Below are 27,749 nucleotides of genomic sequence, written 5' to 3'. Positions count from 1 at the left end.
GGTTAACGAGCCACCCTGCAAAAAATATCCTGGGTTCAGACAACACACTAACCCACAGTTCAACAAACAACCCACACTCAACCACTGAGCATGGGTTAGCATGTTGTGCAAACCCAGTCAACTTGTTCCAGCAAGGGCTGGTGGCTCGCTGAGCTCTTATATAGTCCTTCAACCTGATCCCTCCTTCCAGGCTCTGTCCCCTTGCTTGAAAATTGAGAACTTTAAAGGGACCTGGAGACCAGCACATTGTTGTCTCTCCATTCCCTCTTGCTGGGCACATTGCCTGCAGCAGGGAACAGATTTGTCATGTGAGCCTTTGGGGCCAAGGATGCTGGTTCCTCAGTGGGGTCTGGCTCAGGAGATGCAGTCCCTGGGAACCCGGGCTCATGGGCTCAGGTCCCAGTGGTCCCTTGTTGCCAGGCCTGAAGCTGAGGACCCTGTACCACTGTTCAATGAAAATCACACAGAGACACACAGCCTTAAGCTGCTTTTTTGCCCTGTGGCAAAAAGGTAACACAGAACATGATGCCTCCTATATAAAAACATTTTGTGCCATTTCACTGAAATAGATCAACCATGAGGAACTGAAAGACTCGGCCTGATGCCTCATCTGCCCTTCCAACCCCTCCACTTTCCCATTGCCTACCCCATGTGCTTGTCCACTTGTACTGTCACTGTTCTCAGTTTGTAAAGTGTATCAGGGAAAGTGAAGGGGGAATACTCTTTTTTTTTGTTTGAGTTCCTATTTTCTTGGGGCCTGTTGTTTTGTTTGATGCTGTATGTAATATCACCAAATCAAGTTAGAACAGTTTGCTATCTGGAAAAGCATCCTCTATCAATGCCCTCAGGAAGTCTCAGCCTTAGAGGAACTTCTGTAAAGTATAAAAAATGATTACTTCACATTATCTTAATAGCGCTAGAATTTAACAAGAGAGAGCCACAGGTGAAGAGTGGCAGGATACATTTATCCTCCAACAAGACCTATCAATTTGCATGTCACTTCTGTTTTGAAAATCCCCATCTAGAGCTATAGATGTTGTGTCACAGGCTTCTATTACAAATTACATTTCTACCACTCCTTTGATAATAAGAACCTGCTTAATTATCAGTTGCTTTAAACAACCATAACAGCTAAGGCAGAAAGAGCTTGCCATTATGGGTTTTAATCATTATCAGCCCGGACTTATTTCTCCCTTTGATTCCTCCCAGTTGTGTCCTTCTAGCCGCATATCAGCAGTCACTGGGATTGCACCCCTTTAAGTTTAACCAACTCCTAGTGATCCTAGAAGCTTATAGGCTTGTATAGTTGTGTTATATGGGAACAAGAAATAGTAGGGGGTGACATACAAAGAAGTCCAAAGGTTTCTTGCTGTGCTGTGATTGTAAAGGTAAAAAAGGAAATAGAAATGCCAAAGAAAAGAGCTGTCAATTGCAACAATATAACACAGGAGAGAGTTGGCATCATTTCCTTTTATTTTTAAACACAGGAAAATTTATATCCTGTTTTATTTCCAAAAACAGGAACTCGAGGTAGCTAACAATTCTTTAAGATATAGATATATAGATATATCGTTGGGTTGGGTCCAGGATCTGCCTTCTGTTGGCGGAAAGGCTCCACTCTCAGAAGGTGCCTCCACCCACACAGCTCACCCCATTCAGCAGGGTCCCTATAGATTATTCTGAGTCGCATTTTCGGAGGGCTGGAGGGGCTGCCCTATAGAGGAGGGGTGGGGAAGTCTGCTTCTGCCAGCCTAACTGCACTTGCCTAAATCTGATCCAGCCCAGAATATTTAGAACTATATATCACCCCCACCCTTCCAAAAAACCATCAAACAAAAAATATGAACACAAGAAGCCAACAGCAATAAACCATTTCTGAGAGAAAACTGGGATAGCATTAAACAAAAGTCCTGTTCATGCATGATGTCAGAACGGGTTCTGCTAATGCACGAGTAGGAGTGCAGGGCCATGTACATCAGCGTCTGCTGCCCCCACCTCCTCAGTTCTGACCTTGCTGTATCAAGCAGCAAGTTCTGAAGGGGAGTTCTGTTATTTAAACTGCTTCTCTACTGCCTGACATCCCAGGATTGCCAAGCAGTTTACATAAAAACACATACAATACAATATAAAAAACAATATAGAATAGTATAAAACAATAAATACCTTAAACACATTACAACAAAAGCAGTAAAACAGAGCAGTGCATGATAGATTACAAGTCAGGGAAAGCCTGAGTGAACAAATGCATCTTCAAGAGGTATTTGAAGCTCAGCACGGTTTCCACCGTTCAAACCACATGTGGGAGAGTGTTGCAGAGGGCGGTGCCACTACCAAGAAGGCCCCCTTACTTTTGTTACCTGATGACACACTGTCAGTCATTCAACCACCAAAAGGCCTCCTTGGAAGACCTCAGGGGTTGATATGGTGTATATAAGGGAAGCGGCCAGTTAGGTATCCTGGCCATGGGTTGTTTAGGGCTTTGAATGCCAACAACAAAACCTTGCACATGGCTCGGTAGCTAAAAGGCAGCCAGTGGAATGCAGTTCTTTTAACACAGGTGTAATACGTATAACGCTGTGTCATGGGTTTTAGGAAATAGCTGACTTTGCATTATTGGACACACTGGGAAGTCTATTGAAAAAATGCTAAACCACCTGTTTTAAAACAATGTAAGATGTCTTATGATGAAATGCAAATGCTAAATACTAATTATGAATTAAGAATTTGAAAATGTAAATAAGTAAGGAGTATTGTATGAAATTGTATTAAAGAGAAGACAGGTAGAATAATGGACAGGTGTGAGACTACATAATTTGAGGCCAAAAGTAGACTTAAAGTTTTTGCTTATCAATTAATGAGCAAAAAATATTGTATAAGGTATACACATCAAAAAGTTTGATATATAAATGTCTAGAAAAATTATGTACTCAAGTTTAATCAGCAAATTTTGAGTAAAGAGTTATCGTCTCAAAAGTATAATTCAAAATTGATCTTATATAGCCTGAAAAGTATATTTGTAAGGCTTTTATGTGTGTCCTAATTTTTAAGAACATTTAATAACAATAAAATAATTAAGACAGTGAGCCCTAATTTATGAGACAGTTGGTAATATTAGTTATGAGGTAATTGCTACACAAAAAAGTATAAATATGTCCTGATTTTAGAATGCAGATGCTTCTTCTTAGAAGCTCATCACACACTTACATATCTGTATTGAATTCAGTATTGAATAGGGAACTTGGTACTTAGTGTGAGATCTCTCCTCTTTAAGGTATTAGAACTAGAAGTCTAAGAACTAGAAATGGTTAGAAAATTCTATTTCTTTTTAAGCTGTTAAGATTTAAGGATTTTTAGCAATGCTCTGCTTAACAATAAAATGTTTTATATGCACAATTTTGATGTTATGTTATAAGCATATTTATAATAAAAATAATAAATGGATCAAAAAAGATTTTCCTGTACTAATTCTTGTTAGTACAAAATCTGGCTTGCAACCTACGAAACAATCCTAGGTGTACACTTTGTTAATTTTGTTTAGAAGTATTTAATCTGCTATTAGGTGGTAAATGGGGAGCTAAATGCTCCCAAATTATAGACAGATCACTCAAAGTCCCTATGGGCGCAATCGTATGGCTGCTAGACAGTGGCTAGACTGTCATAGGGTTTTTTGTTTTTTGGGATCCAAGCTTAGATCCAGTGCTCCAAGGTCGGTTCCCAGTAAACCGCCTCCCTGCCCCTCCCCCACCACCTTGTAGGTGGCGTGGTTCATCCCCAGCTCCACACTCTGAACAGCAGTGCAGAGCAGGGGGAAATGGGGCATTCCTGGGGGCGGGGAGGGTACGGGACAGCAGAAGCACCATTATGAAGCTTCCTATGCACCGTCCAACCCCACCTGCCACTCTGAGGTGCCCTGACTAGACAGCCAAAACCAGCCATCTAGCTGAAAAAGCAGGGTGGCCAGAGTGTGGAGGAGAAAATCCCCTCTGTGCTCCGCCTGCCCTGCATTGGATAGTCGATCGCCTCCGAGTTCAGAGGCGGCTGATTATCCCCATAGGATTGTGCCCTAAACTGTAACAGCTAGAGCATGGAGCATCCTGGCTGCTGCATTCTGCACTGGCTGCAGCTTCTGCACCAGGAACAAGGACAGCCCCACATGGAGTGCATCACTGTAGTCTAATAATGAGCTTCCAGTCGCATTCTAGTTGCATGCGCCCAAATGCGAATAGAACTCTCTGCATGATCTGGGACTCTGTTTTATCAGGGTCCCCCATCATGCAGAGCTGACAGCTGTGGGGCAGGCATTACAGTTGGTCTAAGGTGGGTCTGTCTTTATCTGGCCTGCAGCTGCTCCTGGCTCTGTTACTCTCTTCAGGCAGTAGCAGCAATAAGGCAGAGCAGGGTTCTGATGGCAGCAGCCTCTCTTCTCCTCCTTGCTGCTTCTGCCCAAGCCATGCCATGAAGCACCTTCCCCCACCCTGACCAATGATTGGGGAAAGTAATTTCCATTCCTACCTGTACATGTTTGTGCCTGGAGGTCCCGTTTGTGGGTTCCAGCCAACAAGAGATAGAGGCAGCCCAAGGCAAATGCTCAAACAGAGCACAGCAGTGTTGGGTCCAAAAGCCATATCTAGCAGCGATGCTTTTTTCCCCGTTTTCATTTTTACTCAACAATAGGCACCGGGCGCCTGTGCCAGATCTTTAAAAGGGCCCTGTCCCCAGCACTAAAGTCCCAATCCAGATGAAGGGCCCTGCACCTACTCTAGAGTAAAAATGAAAAGAGAAAAAAGATGCAGCTGCTAGTCATAGGGATGTACGAAAGTCCCTTACCTTTGACGAAATTTGATTTGCGATGGGGGGGAGGTGCTCCGTCCCTCCCCCCGAAATTCTGGCTGGGGGGGGAGGCGTCCTGTCCCTCCCCCCCAAAATTCTGGCCAGGGGGGAGGCGCCCCATCCCTCCCCCCCAAAATTCTGGCCAGGGGGGAGGCGCCCCGTCCCTCCCGCCGCGAATCCTGTCCTGCCAGGACTGCAAATGGCGGCGGCCGTAGCTGCCGCCGTTTGCGTCCCTGCAGTCAGCCGTGATAGGCTACGTAAATGTTTACATAGCCTATCACAGCTGAGTGAAAAAAAACACAAAAAACACGTGTAGGCAAATGGCGGCGCCCATGGGCGCCGCCATCTGCGTTCCTTATTTTGGCACGTGTAGTCTACGTAAACATTTACGTAGACTACGGCGAAAATAAGGGGAACACTATTTGCGTTCCCCTTATTTTCGCCGTAGTCTACGTAAATGTTTACGTAGACTACACGTGCCAAAATAAGGAATGCAAATGGCAGCGCCCATGGGCGCCGCCATTTACATACGCGCGGGTTTTGTTTTGTTTTTTTACTCAGCCGTGATAGGCTACGTAAACATTTACGTAGCCTATCACGGTATTTTTTTAAAATCTAGTCGTGATAGGCTACGTAAATGTTTACATAGCCTATCACGTTTTGGGGTTTTGTTTTGTTTTTTACTGGAAATGGCGGTGGCGGCGGCAGCCGGTCGGAAGACCAGCCACCGCCGCCGCACCGCCGCCGCACCGCCGCTGGAGCCACCACCGCCAGGGACATTCGCACAAGGTAAGTCCCGTCCCAGGGGGGGTGGGGGGGCAGACCGTTTCGCCACCGATTTCGGGGGGCCAAATGCGCTGGCATTCAGCCTCCCCGAGATTCGTGGCAAAATTCTCTGACATCCCTAGCTAGATACGGATTTAACGTCTGTTTGGGGCCATGGATAGCTGGCAAAGCAGCATGTTCACCAAAGCGAACAGCATAGCCTTGAAGGCCCCAGTCAGCTACAAAAACTCAGACTTCCATCTTTTTCACTGGCTGCACTCAGAATTTCAATCTGTTTCTTTCCAGCCGCACATATATTTGGGGTGCATATCGTTCCTGGCCCCTGCCCTGTCTTATAGGTATGTGTAGCATCCACCAGCCACCAAAATCTGTTGCAAAACACCTTTTAGCCTTCCACCTTCTGTTACAGAAATTCCAGTTGTAATATGTTTACTGATTTTATAAGCTATGCTATGTCTATTCTACCTTTGGGTGAGATTGTCATGCCAAGCAAAGACACAGTGCCTTATCAGAGACTCAGGAATGCCAAGAATGTGTATACGTTAGAATACATGACTACCTCTCTGCTGCCTCTCTCTGCGCATGCCTGAGTATGTGAAAGGCGTTGCCTGTTTCCTGTCCCCTTCTCAGCTAGACAAAGAGATTAATACAGCGCAAGTGTAAGACAGACCCCAAAGACTTTGTGTATATAAGCCTCTGGGTCACATTACTTGATTGTGATCTTTGTTGGTGCGTTCGCCCCAAAGGTTGCCTTATTCTGCAGAATAAAATAGTGTTGGACCAGATCTCTGCCTCCTCTTGTTCTTGGTAAACAAGTTGGATGAGTCTACCAGGAATAGAACACAATTTCTGTAACACTTCTAGTACTCAGCGAGGAAACATCTTGAGCTGTTAGCTAAAGAAAGGCCACCGGTGGCTCTGTCTTCAGCTGATACCACGCAATAGCATTCCTGTCACAACATCATGTGTACATGTAGTTATATCCAGCCCACTAGATTTTTCCTATTTAACTTACCCTGGAATGGAACCCAATAGGGCCCAATGCACACTGCGACTATGGTGTTGCATACGAAATTCATTGGTGCCTTTTCGTTTTACCTCTTCTCTCCTTCCACCCAAAACACTCGTGCCATTCTATGCTCATACCCAGCATGAACTAACTGGATGACATTGTTTTAAACCAAGGTCTACTGTGTATTTGTAATAGAGCCAGCACAAATTTGACTGATATGGCAAGATATCTCTTTAACTGCATCATAATTATCAAAGCATTACTTCAGCCCCCCATTCCCTCCAAATGCATGGCTACCAGTTATTAATAACAGATTTGTTTAATTAATGGCACGAGGCAAAGCCAAGGTTGATGTTCTAATAAACAGGCCATTAACTTTGGTAATGACCAATTTGGGAAGATGATTACAAGCTGTATTCTACATCTTATAAAAGAGCAAGAATGCAGTTTTAAATCCAATAGGCAGCTGGGTTTTAACAGAGGCGATTTGCCTTGAAATGCCATCCTCATGGTTATAGCTCCAGTTTGTCATGAGAGAAGTAACTTGTAACTGAGAATTACAGCAGGTTCATTTAAAAATAAACACAACAAACTGAGAAGGAGGTAAAAGGAGATCCAAATGGGAGGTGGAAAACAAGCGCTCTCTGATCCAAGCACTGATTTGTTTTCTTGGTTTACGTAGAATCAGAAAATAACATAGCACACGGGTTCACATTGTCGTAGCCAGCATCAAGGGTAGGCATGGTTGGGCACCTGCTGAAGGCCCACACACCAGTAGGGGCCCACTGACAAGGGCCCCCGTTACTTGTTCCTCCTCCTCTTCACCACTGGAACTGGCTTGTTCGCCTGCCTCTCGCTCTGGCCCGGTCAATGGTGGTGGGGAGGAGCAGGACGAGGAGCAGTAGATGCCCCTGCCTACTTGTTCACTGGCTCTCTGCCTGTCAAGCAAGCAAGTGGTAGCACTGGTGAGAAGGAAAATGCAGAGCAGGAGCAGCTGGGGACAATGGCAGTGAGAGGCTAGGCTCCCTGAGGGAAGAGGGCCATCGAGGGTGTCTTGCCCAAGGGCCCTCCAGAACCTGGAGCCAGCTCTGCGCATTGTAATCCTGTCTCCTGAATGATGCTTCCTGATGGATTGTCCCAGTTATAAGAATAGAGAATCTAACCCAAGAGAAAGCATACCTTCCTGTTTTGGACTGCAGCTCCCATAAGCCCTAGCCAGCATGGACAGCAGTAAAGAATTACAGGAGTTGTAATCCAAAACATCTGAAGGGCACCAAGTTGCCTACCCCGATCTAGCCCATGTGATAAGCCAAGAATGAGAAGAAAGGGTTAAAAACTAGGGGTATGATCAACAGACAACCTGCCACCACAGCTCTGTGTATAAGGCTCAATAAATTAGACTAAGGCATTTTTCCACAAGCCATTCCAAGGCATTCCAATTATAAGTACACAATCTGAAACACATCTGACATATGGAAGTCCTAAGCAAATGTAAACAATTTCGAAGTGACCTTAACATTTCAAGCTTTAAATTCTGGTTCCAGAATCTGACAATCTGAATTGACCAATCATTTTGCATAGCACTTGCTTTTTCCTGTGTGGATGTCTAATATTTCTACAGGGATGTTTAACTGCAGCCTCAAATTCCAGCACATTTGGAGTGCACCAGGTTGGGGAAGCCTGGGCTAGATGGACCATTTTGGTGTAAGTCAGTCAAGAAGCTCCTGTTTGCAACGGCAATAAGAGATCAGTGGAGAAAAGCTCTCAGTAAACATACTCCCAGGACAGATTTCTCATTCTGTTTTCTGTTCATTTTAAATGCCTGTATTCCGGTATTTGAAATACAAAAATGGCCCAGTATACAAAGTTCTGGAATGCCTCCCACCAATTTCAGGATACTGACGACATTATCATCAGTTCTACCAATGAGACTTGGGGGCAAGCAGAGGAATGAGCAGAATGGGAAAGAAAATGGGTGCTTCCTCCATAATTGCTGGAACTGCTGTCTTCCAAAGTTATTGGAAGTTCACTGAGACACAAATGGAGTTAATAGTGGGGTCTAGCCATGTAGATTGCCAGAGCATCCATTAGTAGTAATTCTTCAGGGCTTTTCTTTAGATTATTAAACGTTTCAAGGGAATATTGAATGACCTGCAATCATACCACTTAACAGCTGCTAACATGTCACTTGCCAAAAGCCAGAAATGAAAAAATGTTATTTTCACCAAACGCACAGCTGGAGTCCCAGAGATTGCAGTTGTGTCGTGAGCCATGGAACCACTTTAATTATTGCAATGCAGCATATAAATATTTGAACTCATAATCATCAATGCATGCATCCTTCTTCTAATCAGGTTTTGGAATCTCAAGAGTTAGAAAACTGACTTGCTTTCCAAAACATTCAGCACTCAGCATTTCTTTATGCATTACAGCAGTCCAGTTTTGCGGTTGCTAGACCAGAAATGACTGTGCCAGGTCTGACTTTTTTAGACCACTAAAGATCTAAAGAGTTTGGGTCCAGGATTTCCTTTCCCATATGGTAAGCCCCGTTTATTTCAGTGATTCCACTCTAAGTAGGACGAGCATTGGATACAACCCTAAGTCTATAACCCCTTTCGCTATGGAGATATGCAGGGAAGTATTGTACCTAATTGCCCCATAAGGGATGGGGAACAGGGAAATTGATGCTCCAGACCTGATTCCTGTTCAGAAGCTCTTAACCTGTTACTGACCAAACCCACTCTTTTAACTCCTGTTCCGTGAGTTTGGGTTGTTTTTGCACCATGTCAGGATTTGCCCAGTTGGGGGAGGGGGCAAACACTGAAATGGAGACTACATTGAAGGGAGGAGAATAGGAACATGGGAAGCGGCCTTATACTGAGTCAGACCATTGGCCCATCTAGCCCAGTATTGTCGACACTGACTGGCAGCAGCGGCTCTCCAGGGTGTCAGGCAGGATTCTTTCCTCACCCTACCTGGAGAAGCCAGGGATCAAACCTGGGACCTTCTGCATGTAAAGCAGGTGCTCTATCACACTGAGCTACGGCCCCTCCCATAATGGCATGAATTGTTCGTGCCATTTCAGGAGGAAGGGATCTAGCATATGGGCCCTCCTGGCTTGCCATACTAGGAACTGTCAGCCCTTCAGTGCACTGCACTTTCTGTTTCAATTCCAGCGTTGCCAGCAGCCATTCTGAAGCAGGGCTTTCCCCCCATACTCCTATTATGAAATAAGATTCCTGGTTGGCAATGTACCCTCAGTGTAACTTCTATTCATCATATATAATAGGGAACGCTTATCTTGGTGGTGGCTGCCCTGCCCCCCACTTTTTTAATGGTTTAAAAGCCAGCAGCTTCGCTCATAGCAAAAGAAGGCTAATGTGTCCACACTACTGTGGATATGCTATCATCATTCCAAGGGTATTCTGGGAAGAAGGAAGCATGGTAGCTACAGCAGCAAATGGGGCTGGTGAATTAAATGACATTGTGATTCAGTCCCACTTTCTCTTTCTCGCTCTTCCTTCTATATACCCACCATGTTTATTACAACATTTCTACACCATCCATTAACAAAAGGTTCACTGGGCAGTTCACAAATAATAAAGGTTAAAGCCATGAAGTACAAAAATAACAGAGACATAAAATCTTAAACAGTTAAAAGAGCATCACAATAAAACCAGCCACAGAATACCTCTCCTCGCTTATAGCTGCTGATGTTAAGGGAAGCCGTGGGCAGAACTTTTGTGCAAGACCTAGACTGTGTTTCCATCAGCGATTTACTCCGAGCTGGCTGCATTCAGAGGTCATTAGGGATACATGACGTCGTGGCCATCCAGCAGCCACCACGGAGCTTATCAGGGAAAAACCGGATTTCTTGAGCCTGCTTAAAGTCCAATTCTTTTCCTCAAGTCAGGTTCTCCCCAGTATGGTTGCTGTGTGCCCCAACCTCCGCATTGACCTCGGGTATGCTAGCCCTGCCCAGGGGTGTGCCTTTCACCGTGCCCCCGCTCAAGGGGTGTTTCCTGTTCCCCATCCCTGTGATGCCCAGCACAAACCAATTAGTGTCTATTCAGAAGTAACACTGAGCTCAGTGAGGCTTCTCTCCCAAATGCTGCAGCAACAGGATGGAAAGATTGGGTCTCATTGGGAGGCTTGTCTTGCACACATTGGATGTAATTACTTCTAATTTGCACCTTCATTAGGGTGAAAGGGGGTAGACCCTGGAGGGAGGGAAGCCTTTCTTATTGGTTGAGCAGCCCCTGTCACTCAGATGATGTTCACTCCAACCCCCCGCCCCCAACCGGGAAGTATGTTAGGAGAAGCAACTTAAAATGAGGCGATGCACACCCGCGTGGAGCCTTGGCTGGACCAAAAGCAGCTCCTAGAAAAATGCGAGTAAGCCACTCTTTCCTTCTCCTTCCGTTGTTGTGGAAACAGGGCCCTATAGTATTTTGACATTGCCCCTCTTTTGGGGTGAAACGAAGCTTGTTTCTTGCAACCCACTTGCTGCAACGCCTGGGTGAAGGAATACGTGATTCTTCTGAGCTTGTGCAGAATGCCTTTCACTCACCCATGACAAACTACTGTCAAGCCCTTGTCCTAAACTCCCCCAAGAGCTGGGATTAGGACTAAAGAGGGAACACACAGACTGAGAATTAGAGAATGTGTTTCTATTTATTATTGTATATTAATTTATATCCCACCTAGTTCTGTGTTAGAGGGTCTGACTTGAAAGCAGGTGAATCACTGGCATTTCTTGTTTTAGTAATTAAAGATTAGTTAGTTATTTAGTTAAATAATAATGAACAGCCATCTCTACCAGCTCCCCGCCCCCTTCCTCAACAGTTCTGAATCCTAGCCTGTACACCACCCTGAGCTTATGTTCCCCAGTATCTTTGAAAGAAAAACGCAAGTGCTCAAGTTAAATCAGCAAAGGGTTCAAAGTACGATTATAAGAAAATCACTCCTTCCTGGCTAGCGGAGAGTATGCTATGTTACAGACTTTTAAATATATTAGTTTCATAAAGCCCCAAAGCAAGTTTTGGCATTTCAGAAGGTTTAAATGTATGCTCTTTGGGGTCTCAAAACTGTTCCCCTATAAAATGCTCTTTAAAAAAAAGAACTTAAACAAAGGAAAGTAATTAGTAAAATGTGTGATCCAGTTCCCAAGGAAGGCAAAGAGCATTTTATAGACTGAGTAAGAAATAGTTGGATGATATGCTCTTCTAGTATCATGCTCATTTCTGTCATCTCCATTAACTAAATAACCAAGTTCTTCACAGAAGCTACATTTGAGAACTAATTCAACGGAACACATTTCTGCATTATTGTTGTTCTTCAAATTCTTTAGAAACGATCAGTTACCTACCATGTAACTGCATAAAACACTACCACTAATGAGATTGTGGTTTTATGTTTATAAAGTGCAAAAATTGTTAATGGCACAGGCCTATGGCTGCTAGTCAGCGGCTAGACAACCATAGGATACGTCAGTTTCTGGGAACCGACCTCGGAGCCCATGCTCCAAGATTGGTTGCTCGAGAACTGAACTCCCCCACCCCCTCATGCTGCCTTGTAGGCAGCATGGAATGGCCCTGCACTCCGCGCTCTGAAGAGGAGCACGGAGTGGCGAAAACAGGGCATTCTGGGGGGCGTTCCAGGGCGGGGAAGACGGAAATGCCGGTACGACACATCCAACATGTCATCCGGCAGCCTCTTCCCCCACTCTGCCTTCCCGCAGCTAGACAGCCGAAATCGGCTGTCTAGCCGCAAATGCAGGGCGGCTGAAGCACGGAGGGCACAATCCCCTCCACGCTTCTCCTGCCCTGCATTGGATAGGCAGTCACCTCCGAGTTTGGAGGCAGCCACCTATCCAGGTAGGATTGCTCCCTAAGTTAGGTAAATGCTGCACTGGAAGGATAGAGATAACCTCCCTGATTTGAGTGCGATACCAGGGCTTCTCCACACAGGGCTTTTATCCTGCTATTGAGATTGGTTACTTACAGAAGTTTGCAGGTCCTTTAGATGACATTGTCAACCTCCAGGGCATCTCCCGCACTAAATGACTTATTCCATTTTTTAAAAAATCGGAGATAACGAGCTATCAAATTACTGCACCTTGAGTTTCCTCATGAAAAGAGGAAATCCCACAATAAGAGGAGCTAGAACACAGCAGCATCTAGTGGCTGTATAATGAAATGTATAGAACAATGCAGATAAGGGGGAAAGGGGGAGAAGGGAAGCATGGGTAAAGGGAGCCCGCCATGATCCTGCATTGAGGCACAGGTGAACTCAGTGGCACGGAGCACTTTTTATCAGCTTAGGCTGGTATACCAACTACGCCCTTATCTGGACAGAGATAGCCTAGCTACAGTTATCCATGCTCTGATAACTTCTCGTCTGGATTACTGCAATGCGTTATATGTGGGGCTGCCTTTGAAAACGGTCCGGAAACTTCAGCTGGTCCAAAATAGGGCAGCAAGATTGTTAACAGGGACTGGCCTGCGAGCTCATATTACGCCAGTACTTTTCCAGCTGCACTGGCTGCCAGTCCATTTCCGGGCCCGATTCAAAGTGCTGGTGTTAACATTTAAAGCCCTTAACGGCTTGGGGCCAGGTTACCTGAAGGATCGCCTCCTCCCATATGTGCCTGCCCGGACCTTAAGATCATCATCAGCGGCCCTTCTCCGTGAGCCCCTGCCAAAGGAAGTGAGGCGGGTGGCTACTAGGAGGAGAGCTTCTTCTGCTGTGGCACCCCGGCTCTGGAATGAGCTCCCTAGTGAGGTTCGCCTGGCGCCTACATTGTACTCCTTTCGGCGCCAGGTGAAGACCTTTTTATTTTCCCAGGCTTTTTAGCTTTCTAAATTTTTATCTTTGCTGTTTTAAATCTGTATTTTAAATTCCTGTACTGCTGCTAGGTTTTATTGTGGTTGTATTGTTATATTGTGGTTTTAATGTTCTATATATTTTAAATTGTTTTATTGTGTGTTGTTTGGTTTTAATTTTTGTGAACCGCCCAGAGAGCTTCGGCTATTGGGCAGTATAGAAATGAAGTAAATAAATAAATAAATAAATAAATAAATAAATAAAATTTAAAATGGAAGCAGAAAGCCCCAATAAAATTATGGGATTTTTTTTAACCTGGTGTAGAGATGCTCTCAGTCTCTAGAACTGGCCTAGATGAGCATGTGGGTGCCTTGTACTTAAGCCTTGATTTCAATTAAGTAATTTCAAACATTTTTTAAAAAATTGTTTAGATTTTTGCTCTTTCACGTTGACTTGGCACCAGCACACCTCCTCACCATAAAGTGGTTTAGATCCAGGGTCTGCTTTCTGTGAGAGGAAGGAGCTTTCCACAAGAGGAAGGGTTCTGCTTGCAGAAGGTCCCTACACCTGATTTGGGGGGATCCCCCCTCCCTCACACCACAACTCACCGCATTCAGCAGGGCCTCCTGACTATCTATATAGCATTTTCCAGGGGCTGCCGGTGGGAAGGAGTGGGTGGGGACATCCACGTCTGCCAGCCCAGTTGATCCAGTGTAAATCTAGATCCAACCCAATGTCCAGCTAAGGGTCTGGATTAATAGCCACATAATATTGCAAGAGAACATGTGCAGGAACATGGCCATAAAGGTTTGGACTTGTTCAGTATGGCAGTCTTTGTCCCTTAGTTATTAGGCATGGAAATAGACATATGGTGAGGGTGAAGAGTGGTGTAATGGCAGCTGATGTCACACAGGCAATATTTGCTTCCGAAAGCATAGATATTCTCCTACATAGTTCCTAGCAGGATAAACTCTCTCCCAAATGAAAGGTTGCAGGTTCCTCAAAGCAGAGATTACCAGCCTTTCTTCCCACCTTTCAAGTGGTCTGTCTTCCACCACATCAACAAAGTGGTTCAGAAGTGTGGGAGATTCTTACATAAAACCCCCTGGGAAAGAAAACATGAGTGACCATATTCTCTTATTGTTTGTATAAGCTATTTCAACCAGGGTGTCATTTTCCCTCACAGAATACCAGCCCATAAGCAGAATATAACTTCTCAAAAGATACTTGCAGAAGTGTCAGACAGGCATTTCAGTAAACACACCATCTCCTTTAACTTGCAAGACAAAGAACATGAAACTGACACAAGGATATTAAATTAACAGAGATAGACTGTGGACTATAACTTTCAGTCAACATGGCAATGAAAACTCATTTTGGGTACAGATGGGAATTTAGTAACATGATGAATGATGGTATAAAGCAGAACATCATGCTGGTGGAAATATAAATGACTGAACACCTAGGTTATTGCCCAGTGCAGCAATCACAGGAGAGCCATTCCAATTTTCCATCTTTTAAAACATTGTTTTATCTCCAAAGGATGCCTCAAGATGTATGGAAAAATAATTAATGGGAAAAGTGGAATCTGAAAGAATCATCCTCTATCTGTCCTTAAAACAAGCCAGCGTCCATTAATATGCATAGAGAGGCAGACAGAAAAATCAAACTAATCGGGGTAATTTCATCACCAGATTAATCAATAGCATGGCACAATCCTATGTTCCATGCCTGCATATTGCAAGGGTTGCACCACTGTAATGCAATGCCAGCACAAAACCAAAACTGGGCAGCAGAAGAGTGAGACTTAGACAGATCCCTAAGATCCCTCTGCTTCATCTCCACAGTACCACAGAGAATAGATCCTGGTTACTCCAACAGCCAGTCACAGGACTACACATTGACAGCTGTTTGTTTGTTTACTTACAATATTTGTATACTGCTCCATATCTAAAACGGATTTTGGAGCAGTGAACATAAAAGGTAAAATAGTAAAAGAATAAAAAGAATATTAAAATTATGCTTTTTAAAAAACAGAATGCCAGTAAGAACCAAGGCTGGTTAGTTAAGGAATGCCTCCTGGAACAGTGCTGTTTTCAGAAGGTGATGGAAACAACACAGTACTGACACCTGCCTGACCTCCAGAGGCAGGGAGTTCCAAAGAAAGGGGGCCACCACACTGAAGACTCTTCTCCTGGTGGACTCCAGTCAGGCCATACATCCATGTGCAACCACCAGGAGCAAGCCCTCCAATGACCTCAGTGATTGGGCAGGTTGGTAAGGAAGAAGGTGCTTTCTCAGGTATCCTGGTCCCAAGTTGTTTAGGGCTTTGTATACTAGTACAAAAACCTTAAACCTGGCCCAGTAGCAAATGGACAGCAAGTGCAGTTCCCTCAGCAAAGGAGTTGCACGCCGAAAGGGGGCAGCTCCCAACAACAGCTGAGCTGCTGCGTTCTGCACTAGCTCCAGCTTCCAGAGCAGCCTTAAGGGCAGCCCCACGTAGAGCACATTGCAGTAATCCAGTCTGGAGATTACTCACACCTGTACCACTGTGTATACAAACTCCTGAGATTGGTTGGGGTTATAAACAGCAGGCATAGACAATCAAACCAATGAGCATAGAGGAGGTGGGGCAGGATGGAACAAAAGGTGTTCTGAAAAACTTGAGAGGGTGATCAGCTAAGTAGCCGGCTCAGCACATGCTACACACCCTCTAGCCTTTGTGCTACACTGTCAGGTTTGAGGTATGTCATCCAGGGCTCCAACCTGGGATGCCATGCGCACAGAACCTGTGCTCTTCTGCTCAACTCTTCCTCTGCAGCTTTCTCAGTTCTGATGCATATGGCTGGGTTGATGGGTTGGATGGTTGGAGGGATGATAAAAGGCCCGTGGTGTGCGTTCCTCATGTTGACTGTGTGGATAGGGAGCTGCTGTGTCCATTATTGCTTGTGGCCATGGAAAATGTGAATTTTATCATAACTCCACATCTCTCCCCACACACTGCCCAGCAAAACGTTAACCCACCCACCCCGTACCTATTTTCCACCACCGGAATGCAAATGGCACTCTTATCTCAGTGAGCTACTGAGGAGATGGTGGATTTTTCGCAAGTGTTGCAGTCGTGTCTTCCCTTGTTTGTTCTAGTGTGTCTCTACCCACTCCTGGCAACAACAATAACAAAAAGCTCCTACCCACTCAGAAGGCCATGGTTCCTGTCACAGGGCTTCAGCCATTGTCCTGGGCATTCTCTGTGTGCCTGCTTTCTGCCAAGTGTGCAGTTTGGGTGTGCTGCTGGATTGTCCACCCTTGCTTCCCTGTGAGTCCCTGTGTGTTTCTCTGTCAAAAGGTTAATAGCTTGCAGGACATGTCTATATGGCATGTGGGAACTCCAAGTCCTATCTGCAGTAATGCTTGAAGTATGTGCATGACTTGAAGGGAGATGGTTATGCCAGACTCCGTTAGATCCAAATGAAAAGTGAGACAGCATCCCACCCCTTTGAACAGAATGGTGGACCTTGTTCTGCTTGACGCTACTTAGGTCACAGTGTAACTTAGCAGATTGTATCTTCTGGGGTGATGGCATTTCCTCGACACTGTTCATGGCTTGGCTCCTTCCAGCCATAGCCCCGCTGCCATGCTGCTCCATGACTGGTGCATGCACGCATAGTGTTGCCAAGGTCCCTGGTGGAACACCCATTAGAATTGCTACATTATAATTTGGTGGAGCTGTGGTCTTCTGCTCCACTTTGCTGCCACATGTCCATAGGGTCACAGCAATACCACACCAACGTTAAGCCAGCATTAATGGAGTGCCCACTGACTGAGACCATTGGCACTGGATTGCTTTCTAATGGTTCGCTTGATTAAACAGCTGTGCAAATAGTTACAGGCATGTTCAGGCTATTACAGCTCCAGTGTCTTGCTGTAATAAGAAATGAAAGGGACGATATTGTCTTTCATTCAAACAATGACTGATTTTCTCCATTCTGAATTGTAAGGGCACTTTCCATCTGCATCTGGGCACAGCCACAAGTATGCATGTGCCATTGCTGAGAACTGGAGAGTAATGTATGCTAGAGAACAGCACTCGCTGCGGGACAAAATGTTCCTTCATTTTGTTTGTGGACTTCTCAGAAGCATCTTGCTGGAAAACTGGTTACTAGGCGGGATGGACCTTTAGTCTGATCCAACAGGGCTCCTTTTATGTTATACCCATCTGAACAGGGATGCACGGTTCATATCCCCATCCAAGGAAGGAAAAATGGGAGGGGCAGCACCAAACACAAAGAAGCAAAACAAGAGACAAACCCTCAAAATGCTACTGGAAAATTGAGTTTTGTAGCCGACAGGAAGCTCTGGTGTGGGCTGGTCCATGAAGTCACGAAGAGTCGGAGGCGACTGAACAAATAAACAACGAAAGGCCCATCTAAGTGAAAGTAATCCTGCCAGATCAACCCTTCAGATGCTGAAATTAAGCTGCAAATGGAAAAGTCTCTATGAGCAACTGGAATTAACTTATCAGCGTATGCAGTCTGAATGAAAAGCTTTGCAACATTAAAACAGAATATAGTTTCCCAACCCCAAATCTATTAAAAAAAATACAAGACTAACCAATAAACATTAGTGTACCACACATAAAAATATGTGGACAATACAGGCACTATACAATCTTCCATTAAATAAACATTGTAAATGTTTATCCTTATCCTTAATGTAAACAAAATCACTACAGTGTTTTCTAAAAGATGGCTGAGGCAGACCTTTGTTTATGAGTGCCACCACCAAGAATGCCCTGCTATATTTCCCCAGGACCTTGCAGACCCAGCTGTGGGGGTGTGGAGAGGGCAATCAAGACTAACCAGGACCTCTCCTACTAACCTTTAAGAAGAGGAGGGTACCTTTGAGGAGAGATGACTCCCAGTGTTTTGGGGACTGAGGTGACATTTACAACACTTCTGTCAACAGCATATTCATCACAGCAAAACAAAAATAGCAATACTAAGGACTAGGGATACCATGAATATCTGATGTTTCCACTCCCAAAGAAAAAGCCAACTTGTTATTACAGGGTGCTGTCAGACAGACAGCTCCTAGCACAATCAGTTGAAAGGCGTTGTGTAGCTATTCCGTCTTTTCCTCCTTAACCAATTTCTGGCGGTAAGAAAAAAGACAGAAGAAGCAGAGGGCAAACACAGGAGGGTTAAAAATGGAAGACAACATTGTCTGGATGCCCAACCCCACCCCATTTCATAAACAAGGCAGGTTGATTACATGATAAAAGCCTTGTCTGGAAGCACCCACACACAAGTATCTGGAACAAACCACAGGTTCATTAATATTATTAATGGGTCTATGGGGAAAGGGCACAATCCTATAGCCATTAGACAGTGGCTGGATGGCCATAGGGCTTTTTGGTTCCCAGAAAACCACCTTCCTGCCCCCTGCCCTCTCCACCTTGTAGGCGGCGTGGTTTGTCCCCAGCTTCGTGCTTGGAAGAGCAGCACAGAACAGGGGAAAAGGGAGCATTCCTGTGGGCGGGGAGGGGAGGGGATGGCAGAAGTGCTGGTACAACACTTCCTATGCACCGTCCGGCCTCCCCCCACCCTCATCTCAGAGCCCCTCCAGCTAGATAGCTGAAATCGGCAATCTAGCCACAAATGCAGGGGGGCCAGAGCACAGACAAGAAGATCCCCTCTGGCTCCGCCCACCCTGCATTGGATAGTCAATCGCCTCCAAGTTCAGAGGCAGCCGACTATCCCCGCAGGACTGGGCCCTTAATTGCACAAGCTCCCGTAGATAATATTTTGTATGTTATTTCTTTATTTAAACATAGGAAGCTGCCTTATACTGAGTCAGACAACTGGTCCATCTAGCCCTTTATTGTCAACACTGACTGGCAGTGGCTCTCCAAGGTTGCAGGCAGGCGTTTTTCCAGCCCCACCTGGGCCCCATCTACATGGGGCATTTATTCTGGTTCTACTGCACCCCCAAGGTGATCGTGGCACATGACATGTGCCCCTGTCCACAGCAAGCGCAGTTTTTCATGTTTTAAAAATTTATTACAAACTCATTCTGTGACAGATTTTCCCATCGCAGCAACTTCAGTGCAGTTTGGGAGTTTGCATGACCTCAACTGCTTTCGGTGTGGGCTGGGGGAAGCAGCTCGATGTGGAAGGAAGAGTTCCGTCATGAAAGGGTGGACACAGGAGGAGTGGACTAAACATGTCTACTTGGAAGGAACTCCTTGCCTTCAACTGCACTTTACTGAGTACGAATGGAGAGAGGGGTCAGGAGCATTCCTTTGCCCACTTTTAAAAACATCCCTGGACCAGTGAATGAGTTCAAAAAGTGACCCTTACTCCCACCAAGAAAGGGTGAACACGGAGGTGTTGGCTTAATTCAGAAATAACTCATCCTCCATTGCACTTCACTGAGCGGGGGCGAGGGGCAGGAAGCAAGCCTGTGTTTTTAAAACTCGCTCTTATGGAAGTGTGAAGGTATGCAGAACCTTACTGATTTTAAAAGCTGATTGCTCCCAAATGACCCCTAATCCCACCAAGAAAGGGTGGACATGGAGGAGAGGTGTCAGCTGAAGAAGTCTACTTGGGAGTAACTCATCCTCCGTTGTATGATCGGGGGGGCAGGGAGCAAGCCTCTGTGCATTCACTGCCCCGCACCTACGCAGTTGTTGATGTTCAGTTCTACTCGCGGGACCCCTCCCACCCAATCACCCAAACACACTTCAGGTGTCATTTGCCCCATGAAAGTAGGGATGGCAAAGAAATCCGCCACAGACTCCAATGAGGCCAGATTCTTTAGAATCCGGCACCCCGGAGTCCGTGGCGGAACAGACTACTCCCCCTCCCACCACCCTGCGAAATTCTCCCCGGATGGACCCTACCTGCCACTGGCCGGTCCAGGTCCGTCTGCTGCCGTCCACTGCCCTGGTCTGTGGACGCAAATGGCGTCCGGCGTAGCGGATGCCATTTGCATCCCTACTTTAGCTGTGATAGGTCACGTAAATATTTACATAGCCTATCACAGCAAAGAGCACGGACGCAAATGGTGTCCACTATGCCATTTGCGTCGCTACTCTTCTCATGATAGGCTACGTAAATATGTACGTAACCTATCATGGCTAAAGCAGGGATGCGAATGGCATCCGCTACTCCAGATGCCATTTGCATCCGCAGCCCGGCAGCGGACAGAAGTCTGGCTGCAGACGGGCCCGGCCGGCGGCTCCGCACTCACCATGGAGCGGAGCTGGCCGGGGAGGATTCCGGGGGGAGGGACAGATCGCCTCCCCGCCCCCGTGGACGCCCCGAACTGGAACAGTGAGTGGGGTTTATACACCCCTACATGAAAGCGGGTTTTTTCTTTAATGTATACACCACTTTACTGGCTGTTTGCCACAGAAGGAGCAAACACAATTTCATGAAAAAACAGATTTAATGGAATCATCTCAAAAACTGGTGATGCTGGGGATTGAACTGGGGCCTTCCATAAGCCAAGCAGGTGCTCTAGCACTGAGCTATGGCTCCTCCCAGTATAGTCTGACAACTTGTCTCCCTGCAGGATCTTATGGTGGCTAATAATGAAAAGTTAAAATCCAGTTACAAAAATAAGTATACTAAGCACTCAATGTACACCAATGATTTGAATGCACTTTATAACTACAGCATATCCTAGTTGAAATACAGCTGTCCCAAGCCTACGATGCCTGCAAACAGGGTAAAGACCATTCATGAAAATAAAGGGACTGGTTTCACACATTCTAGTTTATTTCTTTGGCCAAAAGAGGGTTTGGACTAAGAACAAATGGGGACTCCTTCATTTATTCAGAAGAAGAAGAACCCTGCTGGATCACACCAAAGACCTTCCTAGTATAACATTCCTCTTATTCTTCTTGAATTAAATTTAACATTTAAGGCCGCAATCCTATTCAGATAGGCTGCCGCCTCCGAACTTGGAGGCAACCATCTATCCAATGCAGGGCGGGAGAAGCACGGAGGGATCGTTCCCTCCACACTTCTCCCGCCCCGCATTTTCAGCTAGGCAGCCAATTGCAGCTGTCTAGTTGCAGGAGGGCTGAACGGGGGAGGAGGCTGTGGTAGGACACATTGGATGTGTCATACAGGCATTTCCGCCCTCCCAGCCCCGGAAGGCCCCCCGGAAGGCCCCTTTTCGGCCACTCCGCACTCCTCTTGTGAGCGCGGAGGATGGGGCTGTTCGTGGAGGTGGGGGGAGGTTGGTTCCTGGAAAATCAGATATCCTTTGGCCGTCCAGCTGCTGTCTAGCGGCCATAGGATTGCTCCCTAAGTTGAACTTCAAACGGTATTTGCTGCCGTCACAGCAAAGGGGCTTCAGGATAGGTGCTCTCCAGGGCCACCTTGCATGCAATGCCTTGCTCTGAGGAAAGACTATTTCCTCAGAGTGAGAGGCACAGGGCAGGTGCACTGGACAGCCCTCTAGGCGCACCACTGGCCGTTTTCCTGCAGCAGCAAATACTGTTTAATTTTAAACAGTACTAGCCACCACTGTAAAAGATGTGATGCTCCATGGCTGGCTGGCTAGCGGGCAGCTGCTACAGCTGGGGGACACAGACATGGTGGCCATGCGTTGGTGTCATCTGATTTGTCACCTGAACTATTTGCCATACATCATGGCATGTAGCTCAAGGGCCAACCTTCCCTGCTGTTGCTTCCCAGCAACTGGCATACCGAGGCCTACTGCCTCTCTGATTCTGGAGGTAGCATGTAGCCGTAATGACTAGTAGCCAAACTAAAGTGAAGAAAGCATCTCCTTGATGTAGCATCTCGTCGGCAATGTTTCCATACATAACGAGGAAAGAAGTGCAGCGGGTGAAGTCTTAAATGCAGCTGCCTCAGCCAGGAATTACTAACCCTTGTTGCGATGCACTTTTGTACAGCAGGTGATGAATGGGAAGTACACATGTTAGTCTTCACCTGCCAAAAGAAGGAAAGGGAAGCAAAATGTGATGTCCATTTGCTAGGTCAAAAGCACAAATAGGTTCCTGCCATGTTTGTGATTTACTGATTTGTAACCCGTGAGTGCATATAATTAACGTTTAAAGGAACCATTGTTGTAAATCTAACCCTTCTCTGTAGCCACAGCATCCTTCCAACACCGCTTATTTACACTCCCGCCCCCTATCCCCGTCTGGCTATATTGATTAATTATGAGAATAGAGACTTGCATCCATGACATTCCATCTACTGAACTTACGCTCAAAATTACACTGCACTTAAAAAATTCTGCTGTGCTCTTTAACTAATGCTAAGAAACATAGGATTCGGATGGTAAGATGTTACATGTTCTCAATATTATTTTACGGAGTGGAGGTTTGAACACTTAAAAAGAACAATCTGAGGAAAACTGAAAAAAAGTGACACAAATGGCGGCGGCTACAGCGGCCGCCATTTCCGTCCCTGCGCAGCCCAGCAGCAGCCAGATGTCACTGCAGGCGGCCCCGGCCAGCAGCTCCGCAGAGTTGCCACGGAGTGGAGCCGGCCGGCGAGGATTTCGGGGGGAGGGACGGAGCGCCTCCCCCCCACTGCGGATGTCACGAAACAAAATAGGTGAGTCGTTTTGTACATCCCTAGGTGATGGTGGGGAGCAGTCCATTCTGCCACGGACTTCGGGGACTTACTGGAGTCCGTGGCGGATTTCTCCGCCATCCCTAAGAAGGAAGTCTTCCCTCACATCAATCTGCCCATCTTTTACAATTGTCACCAGAGACATTGCTCCTATTTCCTTTGGCCTTCAGAGGCATGCTTGGGACACATGTCAGGGCCTGATGTTTAGGCCAATGGTCAAGACATTCTTAGTTTGCCAGGCTTTTGCTGCATATGCTTGTCATCTGTATTATACAGGACTCTTGAGGACTCTTGTAGCCAAAGGGCAGGATATATGCATTCTAAATAAATCGAAGTCCATATGCAGCAGCAGGTCAGCTCACAAGCTCCGTCGCTTAGCACTGATTTCCTTCCAACACGCTGCATGTTAATCGAGCAACATCGCTATGTGATAGTAATTTATCCCAGGAGATCTGTTGCACAACTGAACGTTCCAGCAGTTAAAAAAAAAAATCTTTCTCAAAAATGAGAAATTTTAGTATTTAAAAAGTGGTTGTGGTGGTTTTGCTTCCTGAGCAGGCCTGTAGCCAGCCTAAAAGTGTATGTGTGGGGATGGGGGGTTATTCATCTGGTTTGCAGGCCTTTTAAAGACAAAATTGTAAACTGTTTTTAATTATTTGTTTGTTAAAAAAAATAGGGGGGCAGAGAAAATTGAGGTCAGAGGGCCAGGCCCCCCATAGCCCACCCTTGGCTACAGGCCACTTCCCGAGCTACTGCTAGAGAAGTGATCCAGAATTTGCTAACAGTTCTTTTTTCATCAAAGGATGGCATTTAGTGTTACCCTGCCTGTCATGCCCTCAGCTGTTCCAGGGTGCAACACAGGATTCTGATGAGGACAAGGCACAGGGCATTTCCTCAGGAGTAGGACAGTCAGTGTCTTATTCAGGACCCTCCCACCCAGAGGACACAGCCCTGCCATCATCCTCTGGCTCAGAAGATGAATCCCAGGGCAGAAACTCCCATCTCCCTAGACTCGCAGATGTCTCTGGTGAGGGCCCTTTAATGGTCCAGTCTGCTCATCCAGGAAATAAGGGGTGTAACAATGGACATAGGCGCATGCACTGCAATGGAGAGAACAGCTCTGATAGCGCCCAATAATAGTCTTCAGACACATGTAGGAAGAAAGCCAGACTATGAAGCACATGGTCTTCGATGTCTATATACTAATGCCCAGAGTATGGGAAACAAACAGAAGGAACTTGAACTCTTAATACAAGGGGGAAATTATGACCTGATAGGTATAACTGAGACTTGGTGGGATGACTCTCATGACTGGAATACAGCAATTGAAGGATATAACTTGTTCAAAAAGAACAGGAGGAACAGAAAGGGAGGTGGGGTTGCACTGTATGTGAAAAATACATATCTCTGCACAGAAATACAGGAGGAGGAGCTTGGTAGCTCCATCGAGAGCATCTGGGTTGAAATAAATGGAGCAAAGAATAAAAGGAACCTGGTGGTCGGAGTCTACTACCGGCCACCCAATCAAGGAGAAGACAAGGATGAAACTTTTGAAAAGCAAATAGCCAATGTTTTAAGGAAGCATGATGTAGTAGCAATGGGGGACTTCAATTTCCCCGATATTTGTTGGGAGACAAATTCTGCAAAACATGGCCCCTCCAGGAAATTCCTGACTTGTGTGGCGGATAACTTCCTCCTACAGAAAGTAGAGGAAGGAACTAGAGGATCGGCTATCCTTGATTTCATCCTAACCAACAGAGATGACTTAGTGGATAAAGTAGCAGTTACAGGAACTCTGGGGGAAAGCGACCATGTTGTACTTGAGTTCTTGGTTCTAAGGGAAGCAAAAGCCGAGTGTAGTCAAACGCGTACCCTGGATTTTAGGAAAGCTGCTTTTCATAAACTCAGAACAATGATCAGTAAGGTCCCATGGCAAGCGATGCTAGCGAGAAAAGGAGTCCAAGATGGGTGGGAGCTTTTAAAAAAGTAGGGGTGGACGAAAGTCCCTTACCTGTCCTCGAAGGTTGTTCGCGGTGGGGGGAAGGCGCTTTGCTGCTCCCCCCGCAAAGTTCAGGTCGGGGGGGGAGGCTTCCCTCCTCGCCCCGGCCGAAATTCAGGCTGGGGGGGAGGCTTCCCGCCTCGCCCTGGCTGAAATTCAGGCCGGGGGGGAGGCTTCCCGCCTCGCCCGGCCGCGAACTCGAAAGTTAAAAAAAAAAGAAACGACCCCTGATAGGCTACGTGACGATTAACGTAGCCTATCACGGCTAGATTTGCAAAGTCAGCCGTGATAGGCTACGTAAATCGTCACGTAGCCTATCACGGGTGACTTTAAAAAAAAAAGCGCGTACGCTAATGGCGGCCCCCATAGGGAGCCGCCATTCGCGTTCCTTATTTGGTCGCTGTAGTCTACGTAAAGATTTACGTAGACTACGGCGAAAATAAGGGCAATGCTATTTATTGCCTTATTGCCCCCTATGGGGGCCAATCCTTATTGCCCCCTATGGGGGCCGCCATTATCCGTACGCGCTTTTTTTTTTTTTTAAGTCACCCGTGATAGGCTACGTGACGATTGACATAGCCTATCACGGCTGACTTTGCAAATCTAGCCATGATAGGCTACGTTAATCGTCACGTAGCCTATCAGGGGGCGTTGTTTTTTTTTCTTTTATTGGAATGGCAGCGACGGCAGCCGGTCGAAAGACCGGCTGCCGCTCCCGCCCCACACGAACACCCGACGAACCACCGGCCGGACCCGCCGCCGGGAGGGACATTCGGCGACGGTAAGTCCCGTCCCGGGGGGGGTGCGGGGGGCGGGGGGATGCGGAGGATTTCTCCACGAAACTTGTTCGGAGGGCCGAACACGTTGGTGCTCGGCCCCCCGAAGTTTCGGGGAGAAATTCTCCACCATCCCTATAAAAAAGGAAATTCTCAAGGCACAATCACAAGCAATTCCAACAAGAAGAAAAGGTGGAAGACAACAGAAGAAGCCAATGTGGCTTCACAAAAAGCTTAGGGATGACCTGAAAACAAAAAAGGACACATATAGGAAGTGGAAAGAAGGCCAAGTAACAAAGGAAGAGTACAGGCAGATAGCACAGAATTGCAGGGATGGCGTCAGGAAGGCTAAAGCTGAGAATGAGCTGAGGTTAGCAAGGGATGTTAAAAACAACAAAAAGGCTTTCTTCAGCTACGTGCATAGTAAAAGGCAGAGGAAAGAAATGGTGGTTCAGCTATTAAATAAGGATGGCAAAACGATAACAGATGACAAAGAAAAGGCAGAGGTTCTCAATTCCTACTTTGGCTCAGTCTTCTCCCAAAAGAGGGTCTATGACCCCCCTGGCAAAGGCAAAGTACAGGCTGAAGGGGCAGGATTGCAGCTTGAGATCGACAGGCATATGGTCAAGGAACACCTCATTACTTTGAATGAGTTCAAATCTCCAGGGCCAGATGAACTGCATCCTAGAATCATAAAGGAACTGGCAGAAGAACTCTCAGAACTGCTGTCGATTCTCTTTGAGAAATCATGGAGGACAGGGGAAGTGCCAGATGACTGGAGGAGGGCTAACATTGTCCTTATCTTCAAAAAGGGTAAAAAGGAGGAACCTGGGAACTACAGACCAGTCAGTCTGACATCAATCCCTGGGAAAATTCTGGAGCAGATGATAAAGCAATCCATCTGGAAGCACCTTGACAACAATGCCGTGATTACTCGAAGCCAACATGGATTTGTCAAAAACAAGTCCTGCCAGACAAAACTGATCTCATTTTTTGATCAAGTAACCTCCCTTGTAGACCGTGGGAATGCTGTAGATATCATATACCTCGACTTCAGCAAAGCTTTCGACAAAGTGCCCCATGATCTCCTGATGAGCAAACTAGCTCAAAGTGGGCTAGATGAAACAACGATCCGGTGGATCCACAGTTGGCTACAGAATCGGACTCAAAGAGTGCTTATCAATGGGACCTTCTCAAACTGGGGAGAGGTAACGAGTGGGGTACCGCAGGGCTCAGTCCTGGGCCCAGTGCTCTTCAACATTTTTATTAATGACTTGGAGGAGGAGGTGCAGGGAATGCTGATCAAATTTGCAGATGACACAAAATTGGGAGGGATAGCTAATACTTTGGAAGACAGAAACAAAATTCAAAGTGATCTGGATAGGCTGGAGCGCTGGGCAGAACACAACAGAATGACATTTAATAGGGACAAATGCCACGTTCTGCACCTAGGAAAAAGAAACCAAATGCACAGTTACAAGATGGGGGATACGTGGCTCAACCACACTACAAGCGAGAAGGATCTTGGAATTGTTGTCGATCACAAGCTGAATATGAGCCAACAATGTGATGTGGCTGCAAAAAAGGCCAATGCTATTGCTTCCAAATCCCCGGAAGTACTAGTTCCCCTCTACTCAGCACTGGTTAGGCCTCATCTGGAGTACTGTGTCCAGTTCTGGGCACCACACTTTAAGAAGGATGCAGACAAACTGGAGAGGGTTCAGAGGAGGGCAACAAAGATGATCAGGGGACTGGAAACAAAGCCCTATGAAGAGAGACTGAAAGAACTGGGCATGTTTAGCCTTGAGAAGAGAAGACTGAGGGGAGATATGATAGCACTCTTCAAGTACTTGAAAGGTTGTCACAGAGATGAAGGCCAGGATCCCTTCTTGATCATACCAGAG

At 46.2% G+C, this 27,749-nt stretch overlaps 1 long non-coding RNA gene across 1 annotated transcript in view; it reads right to left on the bottom strand.

Annotated features, from left to right (window-relative positions):
• Nucleotides 1-13,762: 13,762 nt before the first annotated feature.
• Nucleotides 13,763-27,749, bottom strand: part of LOC146344517 (uncharacterized) — a 76,558-nt gene continuing 62,571 nt past the window's right edge. Inside the window, exons 2-3 of the long non-coding RNA XR_014792236.1 lie at nt 22,357-22,419; nt 13,763-17,929 (exon numbers count right to left, since the gene is read on the bottom strand). This is a non-coding gene — a long non-coding RNA (uncharacterized LOC146344517). The remainder of the gene's footprint in view (nt 17,930-22,356; nt 22,420-27,749) is intronic.

The sequence above is a fragment of the Heloderma suspectum genome, chromosome 5 (genome assembly GCF_057233095.1).
Source record: "Heloderma suspectum isolate Gila_16-S chromosome 5, 16-S_ref, whole genome shotgun sequence".
NCBI lineage: Eukaryota > Metazoa > Chordata > Lepidosauria > Squamata > Helodermatidae > Heloderma > Heloderma suspectum.
This window is presented reverse-complemented; position numbering and strand designations above follow the sequence as displayed.